The sequence below is a fragment of the Protopterus annectens genome, chromosome 5.part0 (genome assembly GCF_019279795.1).
Source record: "Protopterus annectens isolate FY-2018-M chromosome 5.part0, PAN1.0, whole genome shotgun sequence".
Classification (NCBI taxonomy): Eukaryota; Metazoa; Chordata; order Ceratodontiformes; family Protopteridae; genus Protopterus; species Protopterus annectens.
In genome coordinates, this window is record NC_056735.1 from 1,953,489,636 (window position 1) to 1,953,517,619 (window position 27,984).

General features: G+C 38.7%; 1 long non-coding RNA gene across 1 annotated transcript in view; it reads left to right on the top strand.

Annotated features, from left to right (window-relative positions):
• LOC122802111 overlaps positions 1 to 19,417 on the top strand; it is a 39,394-nt gene extending 19,977 nt beyond the window's left edge. Inside the window, exon 3 of the long non-coding RNA XR_006364892.1 lies at positions 18,211 to 19,417. This is a non-coding gene — a long non-coding RNA (uncharacterized LOC122802111). The remainder of the gene's footprint in view (positions 1 to 18,210) is intronic.
• The last annotated feature ends 8,567 nt before the right edge of the window (positions 19,418 to 27,984 follow it).

The following is a 27,984-nucleotide window of genomic DNA, read 5'->3' on the forward strand; positions in this document are numbered from 1 at the left end:
TGTGTTGGCCTGGACTTCAGAGAAGTAGATACCAAACAGGAGAGGACCCAGGACTGAACCCTGTAGGCCTTCACTCATAACTGGTCGGCAGTCTGACTTGGAGTCAGTTACTTCACACTGTGGGTTCTACCTGTGAGCCAGTTTTTAACCCACCTAGTGGATATAGTGGTTGATGCCTAGCTTAGTGAGTTTTCATAGGATTCCTGAGTGGGGAATGGTATCAATGGCCTCGGCCATATCAAGGCCATCTGCATGAACCACCTTGCCTTCTTCCACAGCTCTGGTGACTGACTCAAAGAAGTTAACCAAGTTGAGCAGGCATGATGTACTCTTCACAAAACCAAACTATGTGGGATCCAGAGTTTGAAGATTCCTTATATCCTTGTTTATTAGGTCCATGATGATGCGTTCCATAGCTATCCATATCATAAAAACTTGATTGGTTTTACTAAAACTATAAATGTGTATGAATGTTCAGTGTACAGATTAATAGATAAATAACGTTTTAGAATTTAGCTGCACATAAACACTGGTAAAATAGAAATTTTAACATTTATTCTTTGGGGTGGTGTCATTAAGCGTAAGTTTCCATAGTAGTTCTTTATGTGCTAATTTTTCTCCCTCTCAACCCCCCTTGGATTCACAGGTATTCTTTCTATTATAAGAATTTTTGTTTAACAAATGGACAAACTTCAAAGTGCTTGGATAATGCATTACTTTTATTCCTCTTTAAAATGTCATAGCAGTGCTCAAATAGCCTTTTTCTGAGGGGTTGTTCTGTTTTGCCTGTACAGAACATTGGGCACCTTACACATTTAGAAACATAGATTACCCCTGCAGTAAAACAAATGCTACCTTGTAGTTGTTGTCCCAACTTAAACTTTCGCCTTCTAAAACATAAGAGCACTGCTTATACCATTCCACACTTTGTGATACTCAGTTTGACTTCTTACTGGTAATTTTCATTTGATTATTTTATAACAGCAATTTAACTTTAGGGGTTGTCTTCTCTTAGTCATAAAGAAAATGTATGCAGTTATCCATTCAGACATTATCTGATGGATGTGGGTTGGAGAATTTCTTAAAGATTTCCTATTTGTGTGAGTCAGATAATATAACCCCATAATCAAACTTGTGATACTATTTTGAATCTGTTTTTATCACACTTGATTGGACTCCTTGGTTCCAGTTTCTGTGCCCTGACTGTTTTATTTACTGGGTGCTATAATGACATACATACAAACAGTCTGCAGCCTTTGTATTCCTGTTACATTTAAGCAAGAATTACACTGTAATCAGTGTTATGCTTTACTTGTGTATTGTGTATTGTGTATTACACTGTTTTAGTCCACTGACAGAATATATGCCTCTGACTGTACCATTTCCATAGCCTGCCACATTTCCAGACGGTGTTATTATTATGGATTGTGACTCCTCATTACCTTTGGGAATTCCATGTTGTTATCTTATGAATATCACAAGTACTGAGCAACCATATAATGTGGCCTACTTATTTTAGCAAACAACAGTGCTGTGTGTCATGTAGCTTATATTACAAAATGTGTACACCTTCAGTGTGTATTACACGTCAACATATCTGTCCAATTGGCATTATACTGTATGTAATATTGCAGCCTTCCTTCTTATAGCTGTACAACGTCCCTAACATCACAAACATATTAGTCACCCAATGTAAGGCTATAGTCTTAATGTATAATTCATCCAAAGATGGTGTAACATAGTTGTATAAAAACAACTGTCCTTCGGTTAGTCATACACATTCATATCCCTTTCTCTGAGTGTGCCAGCTGCTGTCTTGCTTAAGTATGTCAGTATATATGGGTATATGATATTGAACCCTACTTTTGACATGTATCTGTGCTAGTTGCTTTTTAAATGTAGCACATCACTGTGTTGGTTGTGTCATTTGAACACAAACATGTTTATAGCCATTACCAATGCACACTGCATGTGTCAGATGTTGGCCATTTACTTCAGTATATCTTCAGGTGAATTGCAGTCCATCTTGTGTTGCGGATACATGCATGTGCAATTTACTAAGCTATGCTTGTTTTTTTTCTGTGCCAGCTTCATCATGCTTGCATTTCCTTACTCCTGGGAACATAAGTTAACCATCTTCCTCCTCTCTTATAGCTTTGGCCTATATGTTTCACATATACAATGGTATGTATATGCATATGTTATGTGCACCTTTGTGTAATTTATTATCATCGCAATGTAAATGTACTAAGACAATATGACATTATGCCACCATGTTAGGGTATCATACACATTAAAGACATATGCACACAAGGGGTAGTAATTGAGTATATTTGCTCAGTGTTATGTTTTACTTGTGTATTGTGCATTACCCAGACATCTATATGCTTCATACTTAGCTATGTATGCACAGGCTTACATTCCTTATTTTATATTATTTATAGACTATTTCTTAATGTTTATGCATCACCATGCATTTCACATTTCATGTCATTGCGGTGGGTACATGTGATGAACTTTCTTCATGTTTAGCTTGTATCATATCATTACATGGTAGACATCTATGTTGCTACCTGAACACAATCTGTGTTACCTATGGCATGGGATGCCTTTATTTACCATCTGGATCTCCTTTCTCCTGTCACAGCCACAGTACTCATTTGCTGCAGTACTGCTGCTTCACACTGTGCTTAGTTGTTTGCCTATAGCATGCAAGGTTGGAGGTCCTAATCTGCCTCTGCTTTTCTGATCCTACATTTCCTTGACTTGATTAGACTGGCCTTGCATAGTTTACTCCAAAACTGATATCAACCTAATGGATGATAATATTTGATATCCATTGTGTACTGCAATGCTGACATTTCCCATTAAGTGTTCTCTATCACACACCTACATAAGGTGTACTCTCTTTGGTATGACCATTGCACAGTTTGCAACATCACAGCACTGCTTTGTGTATTGTAGACAATGTGTTATTGAGGTGCACCCACACTATTCCCCATCTCATCTTTCCATGTCTTTTCTATAACTTCTAATCTCCAAAACATGGGGCCTATTCCCACCAAAGACATTGCCCATGCCCCTCTGACTCCCCCTATGAACTTCCCTTTCCACAATCTGTCACATGTGCCCCACTTTTTCACCCTCACCTCACATCTGCTTTGCTATAACTCTATTTCCTTGGGTGTGTGCATTATTTGTTTCCCACAAATCTTCTGCACCCATTGTTAGCTAGTTTAGCATTGATGATTAGGTTGTGATTGCCACTTTGTCTTAATGGATTATTTTTTATTAGAATTGTTGCAGTTTAGGACAGATTCTGCAAATGATAAAGGTTGTGACCACATATGTCCATCTGTGATTTATGACAGTATCCATAACATATTGCAGATATCTCTCACTTTTCGGGACTATTGTTTTATGAAGATTTTCTTCAGACATGTTTTTAAACATGTTATTGACATGTCACGTTTTGTTTGTCTACCTTCCACATATGCACATTGGTACATATGAGTTTTTCTTGTATTATGATCTTGCAATACCTGAATGTAGTTGCAGTGACATTGCTGGTTATATGCTGTATCTTCATTGCCATGAGCTGTGATCAGTAAACCGGAGCACATTTGCATATAACTTGGCTTGCCAGAAATCTTCCAAGGAACTCATTGCTATTAGTCAAATTCCACAAAGTTTATGGAATCCAGACCATGGTTCAGCAGGTTCACTAGCCAGATTTTTTTTCTTCATTGAAAAAGAGCAAGCAACTGTACTGATGATGATAGCAGGAACATTTTAAATACATTATTTGTCCTTATGCAAGTATTTCAAATAGCACTGATGTACACATTTTGTCCGTAAGCACTATAAATAGCAATAAAGGAAGAAGCAGTGTACTGTCCCTAAAAAATGGAATGCACCTGAAATGCACAAAATATTTGTTATTTAATTTTAAGTACAAATATCACAGCAGTATTTAACACAATATGTTGAACTTAACATAAGAATGTAAGTAAATTAAAATACAAATAAGAGTATTGATAGGAATCAATAACAACAGCAGCTCACACACTGACCATTTACATTCCTTCTCAGCACAATATTTTCCTTCACCACTACCTCACAAATCAAGACACTGGACATCAAAAGTCGTTGAAGAGTCTGAGAATAGGATCACTTTCTACATTCCCAATGTATTGGATGTGCTTTGCCAAGCTGTTTGCTGACTATTAAAGCTTACTTTAGTGAACACTGCCCATTTATTCCTTCATTCTGAGTTTCCCACACAAAGTTGATACAAAAGCTTTAAGAAGGGTCTGTCATTCAGGGAGCCATGATTTTGCTTTGTGCTCTAACCTCACACATGGCAATGAGAGCATCCTTTTTAGAATAACCTAAATCCACACACTAGTTAGAGGACAGGAAAACCATGTCACCATAGTGTTCCACAGTAGACTTCCTTTTCAAATGTACGCCTTTGCACACCTAGTCTATGGGCTACCACTCATCAGTGGCTTGGTGACCCTAACGTTCAACCTGAGGTACCCTTCAGCTTCATTGTCCATATTTCATTGGGTAGTGACAGTGTGTGTTTGTGATTGTGTGTGTGGTCTGTGTGTGTGTGTGTGTGTGTGTGTGTGTGTGTGTGTGTGTGTGTGTGTGTGTGTGTGTGTGTGTGTGTGTGTGTGTGTGTGTGTGTGTGTGTGTGTGTGTGTGTGTGTGTGTGTGTGTGTGTGTGTGTGTGTGTGAGTGTGCGTGTGTGCATGTGCGTGTGTGCACATACATATGTGTGTGTGTGTGTGTGTGTGTGTGTGTGTGTGTGTGTGTGTGTGTGTGTGTGTGTGTGTGTGTGTGCATGTATCTGATCTACTCTGCCCCTCCCCTTCAGAATAATCTCACCCATTTTCCTTGCCAGTGAGCTAGTAGTTGAACGAAGGTCAGCTGGACTGTGGTCGGACATTATCTCACTATGCTATCAGAAATGGTTACATACATTGCACGCCATAACCTAAGTTATTAAGAATCTTTATATAATCTTTGTTTATTGGTTGGGTAAATAAAGTTTCCATAAATATATATAATGTTGGTTAGATTAGTAGAAAAAGTATGTAGGTCAAGAGCAATCCTGAGTATAAAAGTCATAGCATTATGCCTACATTATATCAAAAGTGTATCTCTTCACTTTTTTGCTAAAGTACCTTAGGCTCTAGTCAGGAAACAGAGACATCATCCATTCTTACTTTCCCACTCTACTGGCGCCCAAAACATCAGAGTCATTAGACAGCCCTCAGATAGATTCATAGGTTCATAGGTAGGTACTAGGCTATCTGGCTGAAGGTATTTATAAGCCTAGTCTGAATTGTGTTGGCTTTCGCTGCCCCCTTAGATTAGTTCCCTGTGCCTCTGTCCAACAGATCCATTGAAGTGATCCCTTGGGTAAACCTTCTATTTCCCATCCACTCGACAAGGTTTCTCTTGAAGAGTGTTAGCAAGGAGCTCTGCCTAATGTAGATTGGAATCTTGGTCCAGAACATGGCAAGTCTCTGGGACAGGAATCTATCCATTCAGCACGTCCTACTTATTGTTGTGGTTAGGTTTAGATCCCTAGAGCTTGTGGCTTGAAGGGATATGGTTTTCTTTAGGTGGAGCATATCCATCAAGTCTGGGTTGAACATGGTCTTGTATGTCAGGCAGAGATCATCTCTGAGTAGGCGGTATGCAACCGAGTACAGCTGGAGTTTCTTCATTCAAGCTGCATAGGGCATCTGTTTGATGCCAATGATCCTCTTGGTGAGGTACTTCTATGGTCTTTCCAGCTGTTGCAGGTGTCTTGTAAGGTACATCCCAAATGGGGCATTGTACTCTATGATGGGTCTGATGAGTGATGCGTAGAGGGGCACAATGACCTCTTTTGATATGGATGCAAACCCATTTGTGATTAGGTGGGCCACATGGAAGGATTTTCTAACCACATTGGCAATGTGATTATCAAAGGAGAGATTACTATCTACTTGGGTCCCCAGATCCCTTATTATGTCTTCTGTATTTAGGGGGCTACCACCTATGTGGTAGTTTGTGGGTACTTTTTTTTTTTCAAAAGGGGATGACTATGCACTTTTTGGCATTTAGCTTGAGGCCATGGTTTTGACACCAGGTATCTGTCTTAGTGAGACCCTTTCAGAGGATGTCTTTGTCAGCGTGAGAGTCAATTATAGCCCCTAATTTGCAGTTGTCTGTGAACTTGGTCAGCCATAGACCTCCTGTATTTGCCTGTACCTCTGAGAAATATATGCTGAACAGGAGGAGTCCTAGGACTGAGCCCTGGGGAATGCCACTTGTAACCGGTTTAGAGTCAGACCTAGCTCCCGCAACTCTTACCATGTGGTTTCTGTCCATGAGCCACTTGGCAACCCATCTCATGATGTAGGGGTTTATGTTCAGGCTGGTGAGCTTGTCTATAATACCAGAATAGGGAATGGTGTCGAAGGTCTTTGCGAGGTCTAGGTAGGCTGTGTGGACCACCTCTCCCTCGTCTATAGCCTTGGTAACTGTCTCAAAGAAGTCCACCAGGTTTAGGAGGCATGATCTGCCCTTAACAAAGCCGAACTGGGTAGGGTCCAGTGTTTGGAGGTTCCCAGTGTCTCTGTTAATGAGATCCATGATGATGCGCTCCATAGCTTTGCAGACCAAACTAGTTGAGCTTATAGGGTGATAGTTCCCAGGGTCTGTTGTGGCTCCACCTTTGTGGAACGGAATAACCATTGCTGTGCACCACTCTGTGAGCACATAGCCTGTGGAGAGGCTGAGTTTGAACAGTGTGTTTAGGTGAGGGGTTAGTTCATCTTTGAGCTTGTGTAGGATGCAGCCTGCAACACCATCTGGTCCCATTGATGCTGTGTTTTTGGCTTTGGAGAGGGCTGTTTTAACCTGGGTGTCTGTGATTTCAGGGGCACTACATTCTTCTGATATGGTTATGGGCCTTTTTGGGGGTGAAGTTTGCACTGAACCTGTCTGCCAGGATGTTGGCGATATCGGTCGGTTCAGTGTATTTTGTGCCATTCTGCACTAACTCCGAGCAGATCTGAGAATTGCTACTTAGATTCTTGACATAGCTAAAGAATGCTTTGTGGTTATCTTTGGAGTCCTTGGCAGTTTTTCTTTCGAAGCTAGCCTTGGATGATTTTATGAGGGATTGTAGTTTCTTGCTGATAGTGATCAGGGATGTTATTAGTAAAATATGGCTTTTCAGTAAAATACCTCATGAAGCTGATTGTCTTGTTTTATGAAAAGCATATTATCTGCTGGTACAAGCTTTACTTTCGGAAAACAACTTTTTCTAACTTTAAAACCAGTCAAAACTAGTACAAAACAGGCACACAAACAAAAAACTGCGACCTCCTTTGAAACAAAAACACATCTTAATTAGATACTGAGTGCTTTCATCTCAACATAGGTTAAAAAGACTTCATCAGGCTAAACAGATGAAACCAAACCACAAAAAAATTTAAAAAGGACTTCCATCCTAATTTTCCTGAGAAGCTACATAGGATCCCCTATCCAAAAAAAGACAAATAAGATAGTCCATCTCATCATTGAACATGGTATCATCTGAAATCAAATGAGATATATTGGGGGGTTGCTTATCAGAAAAAAGTTTATAAAAAATTTATTTTTTAATAATTGTACACATTTAAATACTGATGTTGAGTCAGCTGTTGAATATGTATGACTAGTTAATATAATCTTATGTGGCAGCTTTTTATTGGCTGCATACCTTTTTAAATTTGTTTTCATCTGTTTACTCTGATGAAATCTTTTTAACCTACATTAAGACAAAGCACTCAGTATCTAATCAAACGGTGTTTCTTGTTTCAAAAGAGGTCTTGTTTTTATTTATTTATTTTTTGTTTTTGTGCTTTTTTTTTCTAACTTTGTTTCCAGATTATTAAACTACATCCACAACTTTTCTTCTAGAAGTATGGCCTGAAATTTTAACCAGCTTCACTTAAATAAACAGTTCATACTTTATGTAAGTTTAACCCCTCATTACTGACAGATGCAGCTTGTTTGCACAGACAGCCAATTTCATGGGGATGTTTTCTCAAAGAGTGCTACAACATTGAGAGTAATTTGTACCCAGTGAAAGCCACTATCTGTGCAAAGATGTAGCATCTGTTTGTCACTTTACCATAACAATTTATTTATGATGTATTTAAATTTCTTTTTCCGAATAATTTCCTTACCTAAAGGATAAATATAGGCTATTTTCATCTCTCTGTCATGGACAAAATAATCTCTGCCCCTTAAATTAAAGCAGAAGAAGATTAAGATACAGAAAAGTTTATCATTATATACAAACATGAAGGGGCTGCTTAAACAAACTTCTCAGATGTACACAGTTCAAGGTGATAGCTTGTTTACAGTCTGCTCTGTTTGCAGTCTTTCTTTAAACATGGAACTGAACTGATTACACTAAAGGGCAATATGTATCCATGACGTGTAAGAATATGTATCCATTAAAGCTCATGACATACACACACACACACACACACACACACACACACACACACACACACACACACACACAAGTACTTTAAATGATCTACTTTAACTGTAAACATCACACAAATTAGACATAATGACCTTAATTCTCAAAGCCACTTGAAACATAAGCATTAAGCACTAACAAATGAAAAGATGACAATAGCCCTGATTCACAAAGCCACTCTAACTATGTCCTTTGACCAGTGACACATAATATATGTCTCGATGTTCCTGACTTCCAAGAAAGTCTAACCATAATGATCAAATGTTTCACAACTGAAAATTACACACTGATCCTAATGTATAAAGCCAATCTAACCAAAAGTATCAAGCACTAACTAAATGGAAAGATGGCTACATCCCTGATTCCCCTAACAACTCTAACCTGTACAACTAATAAATAAAAATATTTCACAATGCTTGTGACTTAAAAACAATGCAACTAGAACCAAACAGTTTTGCTGACAATTTTATTTATTTTTTTCATTTGTTTGTTTGTTTTATTTTTATATTGTTTAGGTTTCAAAGTGGACTGATCCTCATGGATCTTTGTTTCATTTTATTTCTTTTAGGTTAAGTAGTGGACTGATCCTTGTGGATCTTGTTTTATTTTATTTTTGGTAAGGTAGTGAATTAATCCATATGGATATGTTTCATTCACAGTCTGTGAGCACTGTCTGGTTCAGTAGGTATATGGAGTCCGAGGGAATCAAACTTTAGACTACAGGATGAATCTCATAGCCTTACTCTTTAATATTGAGACACGGATAGAAAAAAAATAAGAAAAAAAGAATCTGCAGTGTCCCTTATACCATGTGCCACTCATCATGCTTCTTGTGATAAGCAACTGGTTCCTATCAGAAAAGCAATATTATCTTGCAGCATCTGATGTGCTGTACGGTGTACCTGACTAATAGTGGCCCCATTCTATGTTCAGCTGTCTGGCTCCTCTTCCTGGTACTTCCTTCTCAATCTGAAATCCCAAGGATGAGTACTTCTTGTCTTCTGCCTTTCCCCCCAAATATGGGAAATTGATGCCTTTCTAGTAGCTGGTCAACCTGTGACCGAGACTGAAGAATAAGAAGATTGTGTGAGAAACTCTCCATCCCAAATCTTTTTCAAACATCAAAGGCACTTGTAACAAACATCAACAATCAGCAGCATTTCATCACCAAACCTGAAGTTAAACCAACATTTAAAACCCTTTTGAATCATTTCTACAATGATTTCATGATCCTGAAAAGCACACAAACCATAGATATTTTCTCGAGTGCAAAAAATGCATAATGGGTCCATTTTCAGAAGCCATTTTTAATTCCATTTCTAAGATTGGCTGACACTCAAGCAAAATAATTGGTTAAAGCAATTAGTTAAAGCAGAAGATATATGTAAGCAGGCAGAACTCATTGTCAGTTCATGGCATCCTTGAAACCATAGGAGATGTGCTGTGGAACTCACACATAAATTCTCAGACTAGAAACAGAACTTTCAGGCTAAACTTTTAGAAAACCAGGAAAATGGACAAAGTGCCTGATTGCTCAGTTTCTTGATGATCCATTTGAAAACATAGGTCATAATCACATTTTTTTTTTTACTTTACTTTATGCGGCGGTGCAGCAGTAGCGTTGTTGCCTCACAGCAAGAGGTTCTCCCGTTCGATTCTCGGCTGGAGTGCGAGGAGTGCCTTCTGTGTGGAGTCTGCATGTCCTCCCTATGGTTGGGTGGGCATTCAAAAGACATACATAAATGGGCGTGCCTTCGTTGAACATTGAACGTTGAGCTGGCACCTCCGCGTTCGTGAAAATCTACTGCCAATCATTAGCGGTCCAGAGTTCCGCTGTGGCGACCCCTAACCGGGAAAAGCCGAAAGACAACTTTACTTTACTTTTTTTACTTGCTTAAAGCTTATATCCAAGAGATGTTTTTCAGTATTGAAAACAATGAAAATAAGATATCCAGAAGCATACCTAGCATAGTTGGGAGGGCTATAATTGTAGGATAGATGCCTTTCAGAAATTGGTATATCATTACAAAAATTCTAGCTGTGCTCTGTGTGTGTAATCGTCTGTTAAACTATGTAGTTCAAGCTAAATTTAGGGCACATCAAAATTACTGATTATGGATACAAGCGGTAGCTGTTCTACTTTCTTGAGAGGGATCTTTGAAGTGATACATGCTACCACATTGCTCAGTTGCACTGGAAGTTGAAGTTTCCTCTTAGCTATGGTTCAGCTGAAAAAGAAGTGGAACTTTTTGGATGAGCTGTGCCTTAGCACAGTAAAGAAAGAGAAATGTTTGTGCTGGATGCAACCATTATCATAGGACTCAAAGGGAATGTAAGGTTTGCCAATAACCTCCCTCAGGCAATACCAGCTTTTGCAAGGACGATAAGACTTGTAAGATCCAGAGTATATTTTATTTTACCCATCCAATTGTCTAAAGTATGTTTAAAGGGCTACAGGGAAATGCATTGCTTGACATGCAAGGGGAGTGCATTCCAGGGCAATGGAAGACACCAGGTGATGACTGTATTTCTCCGTTTACTTTTATTTTTTCCCTGATGAAGACTCAGATCTTTTGTTTTAGTCTTGGCTATACAGTTTGATATGCTGATAAAAAATAAGTCTCAGATAATGGGATCCTGGAGGGTGCAGAAAACAATGCATAGGCCTCCCCTTGAATAAGACAAAATACAGGGAGAGTTACTTCAGCCTTTCCTGGTAGGTAAGATTTTTGATGTCTGAGACCCTTTTCATTATTGCCAGTTTACAAGAACAAAGGGGACATCCACTCATGTGGGTAGTACAGAGGTATCAAACTCCTGTCATACTGCATTAAAGTTCTGGAGATGGTGATTAATAAATGAATACTCAGAGTAGCAGAAAGTAAGATGAGAAATGTGCAGTTTGGATTCAATAACTGACCCAATGTTTGCAGTGAGACAGATAGATGAGAAGAAGCTAGAGATGAGGAAAGAGTCCAACTGGGCATACCAGACTTGGAGAAAGCATATGACATCCAAAGATGCTGATTTGGGCAGACCAGCTGTGGTCCAAAGCCCCAGAAACATTAGTAGGAGTAATGCAGGCTATGCACAAAGACACAATGACTCAAGTACAAAAAGTGTTTGGTCGCACGGAGAGGTTCCCAGTGGGAGTTGTTATGCATCAGGGTTCAGCTATGAGCCCACTACTGTTCATACTGCTGATGGACTACATTAGCAAACTGGTTGTCGATGACAGATCAAGTAAGTTGCTGTATGCAGACAATGTAGCATTCCGGGCAGACTCTGAGCAAGAACTTTAGCAAAGGATAGGGGAGCAGAATGCAAAACTGAAGGCATGTGAGATAAAACTGAGTAAAGATATATACTTGTAATTGCAGTTCATGGGGCTAATCATAAGAAGCTAAAAAGAATTAAGATAGAAATGAAAATAGTGGAATAGGTTAACACTTTCAGCTATCTGTTTGTTGTGGTTGATAAGAAGGGAAGTCTGAATGAGGAGGTCAAAGTTAGAATTGAGGGGGGTGGCTGCAGCCAATTGGAACAGAGTGTTAGGGGTAGTGTATGATAAAATGATGTCAAAGAAGCTAAAAAGTAAGGTATACAGGCAGTGGTAGAAAGAGAACTACTCTATAGTACTAAAACCGGAACAGTTAAGGCAGAGCAGTTCAAGAAGCTGGAAGTGATGGAGATGAAGTGACTGTGACAGGTGGTAGTATGACACTTTGGGATAGACAAAGAAATGTGGACATAAGGAAAGGAGTCAAAGTTGCTCCAACTGCACAGAAGGTCAATGAAAATAGATTAAAATGGTTCAGGCACATGCACAGATGAGCAGAAGATAAACTGGTGAAGAAGATTTGGGACAGGTAAAAGGAAGAAAAGATGAAATGAGGGCATGAAGCAAAGAGATGAATGGATTGTGTGAGAGAAGACCTGTGACAGTTAGGCATGACCACAAAATAAAATAGTAGAGTGTCACTGGACTGAAAGAGATTGTGACAGTGGACTCAATACCCTGACCCCATGCAGAAAATGGGGGAAAGGTGGTTGATGATGATGATGATGATGACTCTGTTCATCAGAAACCTCTGTAGTTTCTTTTTATTTTATATATGCTTACTGAGACAAATGTCACAGGGTGCGTTATATCATGCTGTATAATGGACGTAAGTATGTTAGAGTACAGGGGAATAACTTCATTGATTTTGGAAGAGATGCCCTAAACAATGTTGTTATATAAAAAAGGATTTCCTGACTACGACTATTACATGGTGATGAAAGGAGAAAGCGCCATCTACCTTGATACCCAGGTACCTGATGAAAGACTTATTGGACAATAGGGTGTGCAGTAGATGGGAACAATTTGCTGTCTACTGAAGGAGATGGTACTGCATTCCATAGCATTAATTTGAGTCCTTTCTTGGTACAGCATGTCCTAATGTGTGATTATTCTCCTCGAATGGAATTTATATAATTTGTTGATTTTATTTTATTTTTATTTTATTTTACATTTGTTGATCGGGCTTGTCTAACTAGATATATGTCCATTTTCAGTAGAGGCCCGGGGAGAAAAGCTCCAGGTTATAATACATAGAACATACATAGTTCATAATAACAGGCTGTATAAGGTTATGATAAGCAAAGAAACAATAAGCATGAGTAGCAATTATGAAAAAACAAAATAGTCCCAACATTTTTTTTTTTTTGTGTAAAGTACAATATTATGAAGGTGGCAAAATATAAAGGAAAGGATAAAGAGAGATAGCTGTGAAGTAAAGATAGGACAGATATCAGAGATAGAATAGGATGAGTAGAGGAGTACATAATTATCTAACAGCTTTAAAAGTTGTTTTAAGGAGGAGTGGTGAGAGAAAAATACCTAAGAAGAGAGGAGAGAAAGTTAAGATGAATGAGTGCTGTTCACAGGGTAAGTTCCATGTCTTAATTTATAGTCGTGGAACTTAGGAAAACAAGCTATTGGGGAGTTGGGTAGAGAAGGGGAGAGGGAAGGTGAGATAAGAGATAGGTGAGCAGGCTAGTTTGGGTTTCTACAGGGGTAGAGCCAATTATTATTGAGGTAGTTGGGTAGAGAAGGGGAGAGGAAAAGAGAGATTGGAGACAGATGAGCAGGCTAGTCTGGGTTTATACATGGGCAGAGCCATTTATTATTAAGGTACAGTTTGATATTCTTCTTGAAGAGAGGAAGAGAAGTCAGGGATGTAATATCAGCAGGTAGATTGTTCCAGTGTTTCCCAACTGAGTTGGAGAATAAGCAATCTCCAGCAGAGTTACTGGGTATAGTTCTTTTTATCAGTAGTTTATTAGAGGAGCGTAGATGTTTCAGGTTGTAGTAAGGGGTAATGAGGCTAGTGAGTATAGGAGTTTTGGTAGGTTGGTACAGAGTTTTGTGGGTTATAATAAGTTGTTGTAGTTTGATCTGATTAGGAAGTTCAAGCCAGCCAAGTTGTTTTAGGTTAGTGCAGTGATGGGTCCTAAAAGGAGATCCGGTTGCAAATCTAGCTATGTTGTTGTAGGATGTAACTAGTTTATTTAGGTTTCTTTTTGACAGGTTGGTGTAGATGGGACATGCATAGAGTAGAGTAGAGATTTGATGACAACTATACACAGCATGCAATCATCAGGTATTTTTTTTTCATCCAGAGATCATTGAAGTCAGTCATCAGATCAGAGAAGTAAATGTCAAGAAGTAGGGATATGAATATAGATCCCCCACTGGGGAACACAACTCTTCACATTTTCCTTAACTCTGGAGATGTCATTAAACTTGACTTCAAGCATTCTGTCCTTGATCCAGCTTGCAATCCATCGTATCTCATATGGATCTAAGTTTAAGGATAGTAACTGGCATACAATTCCATCATGTGATATGGTATCAAATGCTTTTGCTCAATAGAAGTAGGCAACATGAACTTTGTGCCCATTGTAAAAGACCTGCAAGACCTATTCAAAATGCTCATGAAGTCAAGGAGGCATGAAGTGCCATTAGCAAAACTGAATTGTTGTGGATCAAGCCTGATTAAATTCTTAATGTCCTGATTTATGAACTTAGTGATGATACATCCCATGGCTTTGCAGACAAGACTAGCGAGGATGGTGACCCTGTAGTTGCTTAGGTATGGAGGCTGGGTCCATCCTTATGATGGAGGATAACCATAGCAGTACACCACTGATTTGGGAGATGAGCCTGTGGCAAGGCATAGACTGAACAAATTAAGGAGGGAATCAGCAAGGGCCTGCTTGACACTGCTTATAAGACAACCCAGAATATTGAAGGGTTTAACTGAAGCATTAGTTTTGGTCTTGGAGTGAACTTTAGGATATGGCCATTGGAGATGGTTGAGGGGGAAGTGACTCTGGTATGTTGAGTGTGGGGATAATAGTAGATATTTGCAGCAAACTTGGTGGCCAATGTGTTGGTAATGAAGCTACAATTTGAGTACAAGACATTCTGAGCAGTGATGCAAACTTGTCCAACATAGCTGTAGAAGAACATATAATTAACCTTATCTTCAGATGCAAGTCTACATTGTTTTGTCTTAATAGCCATTCTAGCTGAAGTGTTTTGTATTTTTAATGCCTTGATGGATTTCTTCATTCTGTTGTAAAGTTTATTTATATCTACTGACCACCAGTGGAGGGGGAGGGTATAATTGATTTTGCCACTAAATTTGTTCCTGGTGGGGACAATGCATTTATCTAAATGAGCACAGACTTTCTTGGCATAGGTGGCTGCATATCATGGTTCTATTGCAGGGTTAACATGGGTGAATTTTCTGATTTCATTGTATAGTTGTAAAAGGCTAGGTTTTCTGAAGTCTTTAAAGAGGATGGTATTGGTAACCATGGGAGAATATGTTCTGAGGATAAAAGTAACCAGTCAGTGATCAGCTTTTACAATTTAGGGACCAATCATGAGCAGAAATACAGTGAAAACGAGGTATGTTATGCAAAACTAAAGAAACATACCTGATTTTCCTTGTACTTCTTACCTGTGTTAAAAAAAAGTAGCAATGGAGATCTTCCTTTCTCTACTGCTTCCTTTCCAAAGCACTGATGTACTGCATTAGCATGGGAACATTAGTCCCATACACGTGCACAGTACATCTGGAAAGTAGCAGGCTACCAAAAGAAAGTAGAAAAACACCATGGAGCTATTATACAAGAACATTATTTAGGAAAAATAAGTATTTTTTTCCTTAAATAATGTCATTGTATAGTAGCAATAACCCATGGCTGGGTGTGAGTTGTTTGTCTTTCGGCTTTTCCCGGTTAGGGGTCGCCACAGCGGAACTTCGGTCTGCTAATGATTGGCAGTAGATTTTCATGAACGCCGAGGTGCCAGCTCGACGTTCAACCTTCAATGAAGGCACACCCATTTACACATGTCTCTCGAACGCCCACACAATTGCGGGGAGGACATGCAGACTCCACACAGAAGGCACTCCCCGCACTATAGCCAAGAATCGAAAGGGAGAACCTCTTGCTGTGAGGCAACAACGCTACCGCTGCACCACTGCGGATCCATGGCTGGGTATGAGTAGCTGGATTTATCTACACCCAGCAATGGGTTGTTGCTGTCAATAGATTTTGGAGTTTTTTTTCTTGGAAATATTTTGGAAATCCTCTTGCATGGATAAAAATGTGCATCTCAACATTTTGGGATTAATTCCTGGTAACACTGTACATTAAGAAGTTCTAAGTCACCAGAACGGTCAGTTTTGAGGCAAATAGCAAGACATAACCCCAAACAGGCATTTAGTAAAATAGTGATGGAAGAAACATACATGAAAAAACACAGCATCCAAGCAATCTTTGAGAAGTTTTCAGTGAAAGCATAGTGGATAACAAAAAATAGATCATTATGGGGTAAAAACACATGGCAGGTGATAATACAGCTCTCAACTTCTTTGGTCAAGAATCAGGGACAAAGACCCCAAATCAGGGACAAATATTAAATATTTTTGTATTTAACTTAGAAAATTAGTCAAACGATAGGGTGTTCAACAAAATGCATTTTCTGAAGAATACAATTTATAGAACTCTATCATTTTGTGTTGCTGACTGACTGTAAACTTTTACAAGGAACTGTGAAACAATATGTATCAAAATCAATGGTGTGCTGCAAATTTATCAGCAGATGACAGCCATGGTTAATACTTAAAATTAGTCATAGAAACAGAGCAAAAGATGGCTATGAATGTATTCCATAAATAGAAAATCTTCTTCAGAAAGAACCGAAAAGAAAAAAAAATTGAGATAGTACAGAGGCAAAGGTAAATAACAAATGTATAAATAAACAATATATGTGTGTGGGAATTGCTGTAGAAAAAGGCAAAAGAAGATCAGATGAGAATAAGGAGAGAATGAAAGACACCAAATGAATAATAACTTTGCACACTATCTTAATTAAAATAGTAGGGTGTGAAGATAGGCTTGCGAGAACTATGAATTAATAAAATGAAGGAAGTCAAATAAAATACAAGAAAAAAGCCAAAATAAAGTAAAGCCAATGCATAGAAATGCAATCATCTGCAGGGAAACACATATGACTAAAGCATGTTAGTGACAAATGATTCCTACATTCAGAGTACGGGACTGCTATATTTGCCTTCAGAATTTTTTCACTGGTTAGTAGCATTGAATCCCTGATGGCGAATACAGACAGCTAGATCAATGGAGCAGTGAACAATGGTGATTAATCAAGTATAATACTTTTCTCAGCATTTGATTCTGTTTTGTTGTGTAACCTGAATTATTAAGCAAGGTGTATCCCATTTTATTCATCATGGCTGTGACATTCTTAGGTATGCATGATAGCTCATTTTGGATATGAAAGACACTTCTGATTCCATTAATCTGGTAATAGTGGAAGTAAATTAGACAATATGCATCAAATTCCCTGGCAGTGTTTCACACCAAGCCAGGATGAATTTCTACAATTATATAGACAACTTCTTGCTAGAAGTTTCGATAGACTGTGTGGTTGACTGCAGTACAAAAGATGTGGGTTTCAGAAAAAAAATTTAGGATGGTATCAGACATTTGCAGATGAAAGTCATTATGGGGCTATATAAACATACTAATCTGTGGTTAAATGGTAACACAAGTGTTACACCTTTCTTGTAGTGGAGAAGAACTGCTTAAGGATGTGAGCCATGTTGCTGGTCCTCTGGTTTGTAGGTAAACATTTTTGATAAACAAATGTAGTTAATGGTTAATCCTGCAAAATAAAGTAATCCTCTTCATCATTTAACAGAAGAGTTAAAGGAAATGTGAGTATTACAATTTCTTAGATGTTTAGGAAAGTAAAAGCTTTGGAAGAGAAAGCTGTGTGAAACAAATCACAGTCTTGAAATGAGTGTTAGTTTCTTAACATTTAATATCCTGAAAATGAGAGGTAGAAAGTTTGCAGTGAGGCACGTATACATATATAGATATTGGTAGAGATACAGATAGACATAGACCTAAATATATATTTATAGAGATAGAAATATACAGATATTATCATTCTTCTTTGTCTCTGTATTAATGCATTTCTTTTATTTTTAATGTCCTTTCTGAAGACTTTAAGCTGAAACACCAGTCTTATCCTTGATTTTCTATTTACAGCATATCTAAATGCTGTTTTGTTTTCATTCTAGACTACATGCTGAGACGCATCTGCCTAAGGTGTGAACATAGCAGGCCCACATGGAAGTGCAGTATGGCTGAAAGATGAAATGAAGCAATGCAGAGAGAACTCTGGAATCAAATGTTGAAAAATAAACAGCTGGTGTTTTGATTTTCATACCCTGAGCTATACCTCTGCATGCACTGTGTGTATTCTATCATGAACAGTAAACATTCTTATTTAACAAATAACTTCCTTGAATATAGTACAGCAAAAGTGCTCATTCATGACCTACAAAACAATAGATTCCAACAGCATTTGATCTCAGCTTTATCTGAGTGGGTCAAACCACATATTTTATACTTTGAATAAATTAGCATAAATGTAATGTGGAAAAAAGAGCCCAAACAGTTTATTCTTCCCATGTTTAAAGTTTGTGCTTTATATTTTTGTATGACAGATAATATATACAACCAGTTATAAAATATATAAAAATGGAATAGTGAGAGATATAGTATACATTTCATCAAAGAATATAAATGAGGTTTAAAGAAGTCAATGAGAAACAGTTAGCAAACGTGAAAAATTAATGCAATATCACAGACAAAATACTCACAAGTGACCTTCAGTTTTAAAACTGTTTTACCTGATTTATGTTTCTTGAATTTCCTTAGAATTTAAATGCATGTTTGTTCTTCCAGACATCCTTAATATAGTTTAAAAAATCCATTTGCCTGAATGCATAATTATTTACTGTCACAGTCATTTACATGAGAAGCAATAAAGAAGTGAAAATACTTCTTTTTTATTTTCTAGAAAACAAAGTAATTAGCGTGCATAATTAGTAAATGCATTTTAAATGCCATTTTTAAGTAAAGCAGCCATACTAGAAATATTGCATTTGAAGTGAGAATGCACTCTGTAATAAACCTTGGGACTGTTGCTTTACCCTTTGCACTTAACACACAAAGGTACAGAAAAAAAACACCTGAATCTAAAATATTTTATCCTTGATTTGAAAAATAATCATGCTTTGCAGTTGTCTTGGATGGTGAGAATAAAAATGGTCACATTGGGAATTTGAGCAAAAATAAAATATAAGACAGACCTTCTTGCAGCTAGGCAGGCAGGAGGTAACACCACATGTACCATGTCCTCTTATGCACACAGACTGTCTTATAGGATAGGAAATTAAATAATACTATGTTTATAAATATTAATATTCCCATTGATTTCAATGCCTGGTAATACCTGAAGTGCATTATTTAATGCATCTAAAATGAAATAAATACAGATTCAAAAATTGTAGTTATTGGCTGTTTGGGCATTTTTTCCATCGCTTTCAACTTTCTGGTTTAAAAGCCCGAGTTTGTGCTTGTTCCCTGCCTTCCCTCTAGCTGGTGTAGTCCAGATACAGATTTGCTGTATCCAGGACTGTTTGTAAGCTTCTGAGCCCACCATCCCTTTCTGTGTTGGAGGGAAGCCTTCTAGCTTATCAGTGGGAGTGATAAGTACTAGGTTGCCTATCTACCACAAGAGGAGTTGTTTCTAGCCCAGAAATTGCAGCTTATTGGCTGTTTGGGCAGCTATTTCCATCTTTTTTAACTTTCTAGTTTAAAAGTCCACATCTGCACTTGTTTCCCACCTTTCCTGTAACTAATCTAGTCCAGATACTGATTTGCTGTATCCCGGACTGTTTGTAAGCTTCTGAGTGGTGCCAAAGTCTGCTCTTTAATTTTTCCCTTAGATCTGCTAGTTCTCTCCTCTCCTGCACTTTTAATAGCTTATTAGTTTAGCACCTTACCAGACTTCTTGTAGCAATTATTGTAGCACACAAAAGTGCTACCAGCACTAAATGTTCTACAAGGAAACAGCTCCAGTATTTATTAATGCCCACCCCTCCAGCCATGTCTAAAGGTCAGTTTCCTGTGCTTTCTCCTATTAACCTGGTGAACTTGGGCAACCTGAAGCAATGTAGCAACTGCCTCATGTACAGTGACAACCCTCTCCTCTTATCTCCCAACACTCAGACTTGTGAGAGATGCACTTATATATCCAAATTGGAAGCCACGCACTCTCCAGCAAAGACTGGAATACCTGGTCAAGAGAAGAAGGTCAACACATGCACCACACCGCATGGAACACACAGCCCTCTAGGACACACAGCAGCACTGCCTTCACATAAAAGCACAGACCACACACCCACCTTCATAGAGGCTCTCAAAAATCTACCCAAACAACAGACACCTCCAAGGCAGAAACACACCCGATCACCACAACACAACACTAATCATGAGACACATAACTCTCCTAAACAGTGTGTCACTTAACCAAATCCCCTAAGGCAAAACAGCAAGCCCAACACACTATTCATAGGTGACTCGATAGTGAGGCACACTGATGTCCCATTCACTAGGTTGAATAAGGAGAAAGTAACAGCCAGCTGCTTGTCAGGCACCAGGATCCACCACGTAATGCACGTACTCAGGTCCTTCAACAACAGATACAAATATGACTCTGTCATTGTACATGTGGGTGTGAATGACCTGAGACGTACCTCCCTGGACTACATGAAAAGAGACATGGAGGAGCTCTTAGATTATGTAGCCTAGGTGGGTATGACTGTAGCCCCGAGCAGCATCCTACCATCACCCAGAATGATACCATAGTACAAGCAGAAAACGATTGAGTCAACAATTAAGTTTCTGGTGTCATTCAAAAAGGATCCAGTATCTGTCTGCCTGGGATGACATGACTGACAGACCTCGATGCTTTACCAGGGATGGCCTGCATCTCTCACCCCTGGGCTTCCGGATACTGGCCAAGACTCTTGCCACCCCTATAGTGCCTTTTTTAGACAGTTTTCCAAAGAGCAAATTACCACTGTAACAGCTACAAACAAATGCAATCTGAGAGTCATGCTGCTCAAGCTAGAAGTCTAAATCTCAAAATGCACTCACTTGAAGCACTCCTTAAAATGGAGAACATCGACATTTGTGCTGTAATAGAGACCTGGTTCAAGGCAACAAAAAGGACCCCTGCACTATCAGGCTATAACTAATTCCACACCTTTTGGCCTCAAAACATGGACCGAAGCTCTAAAGGCGGTGGTGTTTCCATATTCATAAAGGATGCACACACCTCCAGATTGTAGCCCAAGATAAAGTATCTGAGATACTTCAGGTGCAGCTCACATTGGATAAGACAGCGATTCAGGTTGTAGCCTGCTATAGGTCCTCAGACATGTCCCAAGACTCACACTCCATGTTCCTAAGCACCCTGGAGAATGTTATGGTCTGACCTAACAATCTTATAGTGGGCAACTTCAACTACCCCTCCATTAACTGGGAACACTACTCATGTACCAATACACTTGCCCAATGCTTTCTGCAATTCATTAATTCCAATGCCATGGACCAGCTCGTTCTTACCCACACTAGAAGTAGCAACATCCTTGATCTGGTCATTACTAATATGGACGACCGTTACGCCACACCAATAGTCAACTCCTCCCTGGTTAGAGCCAACCACAAACTAATCACCTTGGAAATCTACATCCCTCCCACCCCAGCCCACCCGCAATGGTAACCACCATGAAAATCTTCTCCAAAGCTAACTTTGGGCTCCTAAAAACAGATGTGGCTAACTTCACGGCACCCATGCAAATGGAGAATAGTTGCATGACTGCCGAATCATACACCAATGCACTGTACTAACATGTACACAAATACATAGATCTCGCCATACCCAATAGAACCAAGATGCTCTCCTCAAAAAAAAAAAAAAAAACGAAGCCGATCTGGTAGTCCCCTGCCAGAAACAAACTCTACAACAGAAGGAGGAAATTGATGCGGAATAAGGTGAAGTCCCAAGATTGGAAAAACTCCCTTATCAGCCACAACAAAAGGCTGAGAACCCTCATGAAATCCTCTAAAGCTAGCTATGAAAACAGAATTGCAGCAGATTGTAAAGACAGCTACAAGGCCTTCTATAGTTATGTAAAGAATCTCCACAGCAATACCCAGATTTGCTCTGAACTACTGCACAATGGTACCTATTATACCGAGCCAGCAGATATTGCCAGTATACTGGCCAACAGATTCAGGGCTAACTTTGCCCCCCCCCCCAAAGGACCAATCACAATACCAGTAGATTGTCACGTACCCAGTATTACTGCTGCACAGGTTAAAACAGCACTGTCCAAGGCCAAGAATACAGTTTCTACAGGACCTGACAATATCCCTGGCTGTGTTCTGCATGAACTACAGAGTGAACTGGCACCTCATCTGTGTGCCCTGTTCAATCACAGCCTCAACTCAGGCTTTGTCCCTACTGAATGGTGCACTGCTACAGACATCCCTCTCCACAAAGGAGGAGTGACTACAGACCCTGGGAATTATCACCCAATTAGCCTGATGAGTCTGATATGCAAAGTTATGGAATGCATCCTCATGGACCTAATAAACAAGGATATAGGGAATCTCCAAACTCTGGATCCTACACAGTTTGGTTTTGTGAGGGGAAGATCATGCCTGCTCAACATGGTCAATGACTTTGAGTCAGCCATGGGAGCTGTGGATGAAGGCAAGGTGGTTCATAAAGGCTACCGTGATCTGGTCAAGGCCTTTGGTGCCATTCCCCACTCAGGAATCATAGAAAAATTCACCAAGCTAGGCATCAACCCCTATATCACTAGGTGGGTTGCAAACTGGCTCACAGATAGAACCCACAGTGTGAAAGTAGCTGATTCCAAGTCAGACTGCTAACCAGTCACCAGTGGAGTCCCACAGCGTTTGGTCCTGGGTCCTCTCCTGTTTGGTATCTACTTCTCTGAAGTCCAGGCCAACATGAAGGGACTCTGGCTGACAAAGTTCACAGATGATTGCAAGTTGCGAGCTATTATTAACTCCCCAAGTGATTTTGACATCCTACAGAAAGGCCTCAATGACACCAATGACTGGTGTTAGTACCATGGCCTTAACTCAATGCCAAAAAATGTCATTATCCCCCTTGGGAAAAACCCGGTTCCCTTGAATTACCACATTGATGGAAGTCCACTGAACACAGAAGGCGTTATAAGAGATCTGGGAACACAGGTTGACAGCAACCTCTCTTTTGACCACCATTTTGCCACTGTGGTCAGAAAGTCCTTCTGTGTGGCACATCGCATTACTAAGGGTTTTGCATCCAGGAAGAAAGAGGTCGTTATCTCCCTCTACTCATCCCTCATCAGGCCAGTAATCATGTACAATGCCCCATTTTACATGCACCTCACTAGACACCTGCAATAACTGGAGAGGCCACAAAAGTACCTCACATAGGCCTTAAACACTTGCCCTGTATGGACAGACTCAAAACACTCCAACTATTCTCTGTCTCATATCGCCTACTTAGAGGCGATCTCTGCTTGACTTACAAAGCCATGTCTGACCCAGCTCTATTAGAAATGCTACATTTAAAGAAATCACAATCCCTCCACACCACACGCTTCAGAGACCTCAACCTCATTACTACAATCAACAGGACATGCTGGAGGGATAGGTTCATAACCCAGAGACTGCCCATGCTATGAAATAGACTTCCTATACATGTTAAGCAGAGCACCTCACTGGCCCTCTTGAAGAGAAATCTTGATGAGTGAATGGGAAATAGAAAATTTACCCCAGGGATCACTCCACTGGCTCTACTCGACAGAGGCACTAGAAAGTAAGGTCGGTGGCATGATGCTAGGGTAATCCTATGAGCTAGTCTTGTAAAGGTTTATACGACAAAAAACAAATAAATACCAGTGAATAACAGCTCTACTTTCCAGCATACACACTTTATTATTGAAACAGAATTCTCTAGCGCCACAGCCACAGCCTTTACAGAGTAAAAAACTTTTCAAACTAAAAAACACTCATTATATATCTCATCTTAACACAATCTCTTTCAATTAACCAATTACATACAAATTAATAAAATACTATTCAATTTATACTTAAAGTAAAAACACCATTACATAAAACTTTGCCAGTTACATTCCTTATTCAACCCATTGGGTTGCAAAGTATTGTATTTCATTATGAGAATGGATTCTTGTCTCCTTAGTGCATATTTCAGCATCTCTGCATTCCCATACCAATTTGTAACCTTGTACTAGTTTCTAGTTGTTGTATCTAGTCTTGTAAAGGCTCCAGGGCCATTAGCCTAGTACACACCTAGAATCAAAGGCCTAAAGCAGGTGCCATATGCTGACCATCTAAAAAAACTCCAGCTATACTCTGTGGCATATCGTCTACTCAGAGGTGATCTCTGCTTAACATACAAGGCCATGTCAAACCTTGAGCTGTTGGACATGCTCTACTTAAAGAAATCCCAATCCCTCAGAGCCATACGCTCCAGGGATCTAAACCTTGTCATCACAATGAACAAAACATGCTGGAGGGGTAGGTTCCTGACCTAGAGACTCCCCATACTCTGGAATAGACTGCCCATACACATCAAGCAGAGCGCCTCATTGGCCCTCTTCAAAAGGAACCTTGATGATTGGATGGGAGATAGGAAATTCACCCCAGGGATTATGCCAGTCGCCCTGCTAGACAGGGGTCCAGAAAAGTAAATATTGTGGGAAGAAATATCCAGGGAATTGTTATGGCTAGGCTTGTATAGGCCGTAGGGCCAATAGCCTAGTACCAACCTATGAACCTTTGAACCTATGAGCCTTTGTATATACTCATGTAATCTTGGTCTTCAACAGTAGATATTGCCTTTGTAAACTTTCTTTTTACCTGCTTAATACTATTTAGCTGAGTGGCTCTGTACATACATAAAGCATTATTATACTTAAGTATAGGCTTTATATTTGCTTTATATAATATAATTAAATAGTTGTCTTCCATAGATGGGGCGGCCATGGTGGTAGAGTGGTTAGCATTGCCACCTCACAGCAAGAGGTTCTTCGGTTCGATCCTCGTCTGGGATGCCTTCTGTGCGGAGTCTGCATATCCTCCCTGTGGTCGTGTGGGTTTCCTCTGGGTGCTCCGGTTTCCTCCCACATCCCAAAGACAAGCTGCAGGTGGATTGGACACTCTGAATTGGCCCTAGGTGTGAGTGTGTGTGCCTTCTGTGGAAGGTTGGGCACCATGCTGGCAACTCGACACTGTAAAAAACTCCACTGCCAATCTTGTGCAGATAAGGTGATCTACTGTGGTGACCGGGAAAAGCTGAAAGAAGAAGTTGTCTTCCATAGATGCAACATTCCTGAGCATGAGCCCTATATGCTTAAATGGTTTATTCCTGAACATTTAAGAAGGTGTCTCAAATGAAAATAAACTAGGAGTCATTATTCTACCTAAATCATTACAAGTACTAACTGTAGACTGAATATGGTACAAACCTCCTTCACTGATAGTAGATTTTATAGCATGGCATGAAGTATGCTTCTGGTCCAATGGGAAAGTGCATTATAATGTGAATTATGTTTCTTTAAAATCTGTGTCGAGAGAATATTATATTTTAAATGTTTGATTGCACTAACTATGTGCTTTGTTCTCTGTTTTTTTCTGTGCCTCTGGCTCAATAAATCATTTAATTTTATTTCTATGAGGCTGTTTGTATTACCTGCCTGATTTCCAATTTGCAAAATACAGGAGTTTATAAGTGCATAATCATCATGATTACTAATAGAAACAAATTTACAATCATCTGCATATTGAAAAATCCAACAATGTGCATCTTAATATAGTTCTGAGCACATTATAAAACAGTACAGGCCCCAGTACAGAACCCTGATATACCTCTGGTATGATTCCTGCAGATGCAGACCTTGTGCCTTGAATTAGTACCACTTGGGATCTTCCTGCCAGCCACTCCATAATCCATCTAATTAAATAAGGAATCATTTTTATATCCTTTAATTTTTTATAAATTAAAGAGTGTGATACTAAATCAAAGGCATTAGTTAGGTCCAAATAGATGGCAGCACAACTGAATCCTATATCATAGACTAATTATTTCATCATAGAAGCCATGAAGGTTTGTAAGAGTTGTTCAACCTTAATAAGGCTATGTCGGTAAATATCCTATAAAGCCAAATTATTCTCTTAATATAGGATGTCAATAAAAGAGCTTTCAAACATTTCCCACAGTGGATATTAAGACTCACTCATTTATAATTCCTAATATCCTTCTTATCATTCTTTTAAAAAACAGGAGTCACCATTTAATTCTTTCCACACTTTTGGAATTGTGCCTAATTTTAATAAATCCTAATTGACAGAATAAAGAACTGGTTTGAGTATATGCTTAATATACATAAATATCAATGCTTGCATGTTAACAGGGTCAATAAATGTGGATTTATTAATTCTACTAACCACTGACCTCAGCATTACATGAATTGTCGTCGGACATAATATGGAATCATTAAATTCAAAGTCTTTAAAAGATATATTAATTCTGGTCACATGTATCAATTATTTATAAAATATTTGTTGGCTGTATGTGCAATAACCTTAATGCCATTTATTTGAATAATGTTCACATGTTGATCCTTGCTATTAATATAATTAATATCCTTAAAAAATATATTATTGGAATCAGAGGCTAACTTGTTTTCATAATGATTGTTTTCATATTTAATCATATTTTTTTTACTATCTGATAGTCATTTATTTGTCTTTTATTACTTTTATTAGGATATTTCTTATACCCAAATGAAAATATTTTCTTTACTTTTAATTATGTATTTTATTTTAGGGTGGAACTTCACCAGAAGGAAAAAGTAATTGTAAGTTTAACTAGTTTATATACTAGAGCTTCTTCAAAAGTGTCTGTTGCAATATGTCATAACCAAGATCTTTTTCAAATTTCAATTTATAACAATCAGTATTCTTTATTATAAATACAAGAGAATAATAATTAAAACTAATTTGTATCTTTTCATAATGATTCTACTTTAAGGCATCATAACAATATTAAATTATGCTGAGATAAGCTTTTAAGCAGCAGTTAAGAGTTGTATCTTGTCTGAAGAAGTCCCACAACTTAGTGGGATCAAAAGCATTTAACTTTATGTTGATTTTCTAATAAATTACTTATTTTACTCTTTTTTACCAGTTTGGATCTATGTTTCTTCTGTTTAATATTGCACATTGTTGGGTAGAGAGTGCAATTCCCTGGCTATTTCTTCCCACAATATTTACTTCCCTGGACCCCTGTCTACAAGGTGACTGACGTGATCCCCGGGATGAATTTCCTATCTCCCATCCAATCATTAAGGTTCCTTTTGAAAAGGCTACCCTATGGATTTGATTAAGAATGTTGAACAGGAAGTAAGAGAGGGAAGAAAAGAGAAACACTAGCCCATTTTGGGCGAGGGTTTTCCTATTAGTGAACTGAATGAACAAGATTTGTTAAAGAAAGGACAATAGACAATTGGTTAATAATTTTGTAACTGACTTTAATGGTGACTCAAATGTAATTAAGACAATATAAGAGAAAGAATGGGCCAGGTTTACTGCCACATCAGACTTGGGGATTATTTTTAACAAACCTTTTAAATGCACCTACCGTAAGGGAAGGAGTGTTAAAAATATTTTTGAGCATAACATAAATGATGTATATCTTACAAAAAATGTAAAGTTGATATCTTTAAATGTGGATTCTGTTCCCAATGTGCATGGATTAATAAAACAGACACAGTATACCTTAAAAGCAGGGATAGGTTGATAGTAAGTAAATGTTTTGCAAATTGTGAAACAAATGGGATAGTTTACTTAGCTACCTGTAATAAATGTGACTCATTCTATGTAGGGAAATCAGA